General features: G+C 40.6%; 1 pseudogene; it reads right to left on the reverse strand.

Moving 5' to 3' along the window:
• Positions 1-14: 14 nt before the first annotated feature.
• The window catches only part of LOC103582837, a 2544-nt pseudogene continuing 1755 nt past the window's right edge, over positions 15-803 (reverse strand).

Here is an 803-nt window from a genome sequence, read left to right on the forward strand (position 1 = left end):
GTGGGAAGCTTTGGTGGTAGGAGGATAGGATCCAGAAAGGATTGCAGTAGGAAGAAGGGAGCTACCTTTGGTGAACTCCTTAGTCCAAAGGCGGCCCTGAACTGATTCTAGTTAGGAAGCAAGGGTGGACTTTGGTTCTTTGGCCCTTTTAGTTTCCCCAGCTGGGGCCAGGATATTCATCAGAAAAGAAACCAGCCTCAGGTGTGTCTTCTCATTTCTTTTTTCATCTAAACTTCAGCTTCCAGGCATCGCACTGTAGTTTTGTTTGGACTCTTGGGCTCTTCTGAGTTTTTATCAGTTTTCTTTGATTCCTCGTTACAGTTGCTATCATCAACCTTCTCCTCCTTCACTACTTTGGTTTCAATCATTTCCTTCTGCTTATCCTTGTTCATAAAAGGGAAGGCCTTCACATACCTTTAGGCACAAACATAAAATTAAAGTGAGGGACTTCTATGTAACACACATAACAATAGATAATGCTTTGTCTGCGATGGCACATATTGGCACAGTACTCTGGGTACCTTTATTTCAGAGTGATGCTAACACATACGTGCTCAAATACATTAACCCATCTCCACCTTAATGGATTCATTTAAATGGGACTATGTTTACAGGCCAAACTTTAGACTGACCTCATAGCTCTTCCACCAAAAACAAAGAACTAAAAATCAAATAAGGTATATAAATTTTTCCCAGATCTCAATCTTTTCTTTGTATTTCTTGATTTTCAAAGGGATAGCCATTGACTGATACCTAAAGGCTGGGTGACAGTTATGTGCTGAAATAGTAGGAAAGATTGGGGG

Source organism: Galeopterus variegatus, unplaced genomic scaffold (genome assembly GCF_000696425.1).
Source record: "Galeopterus variegatus unplaced genomic scaffold, G_variegatus-3.0.2 Scaffold18105, whole genome shotgun sequence".
NCBI classification, from domain to species: domain Eukaryota; kingdom Metazoa; phylum Chordata; class Mammalia; order Dermoptera; family Cynocephalidae; genus Galeopterus; species Galeopterus variegatus.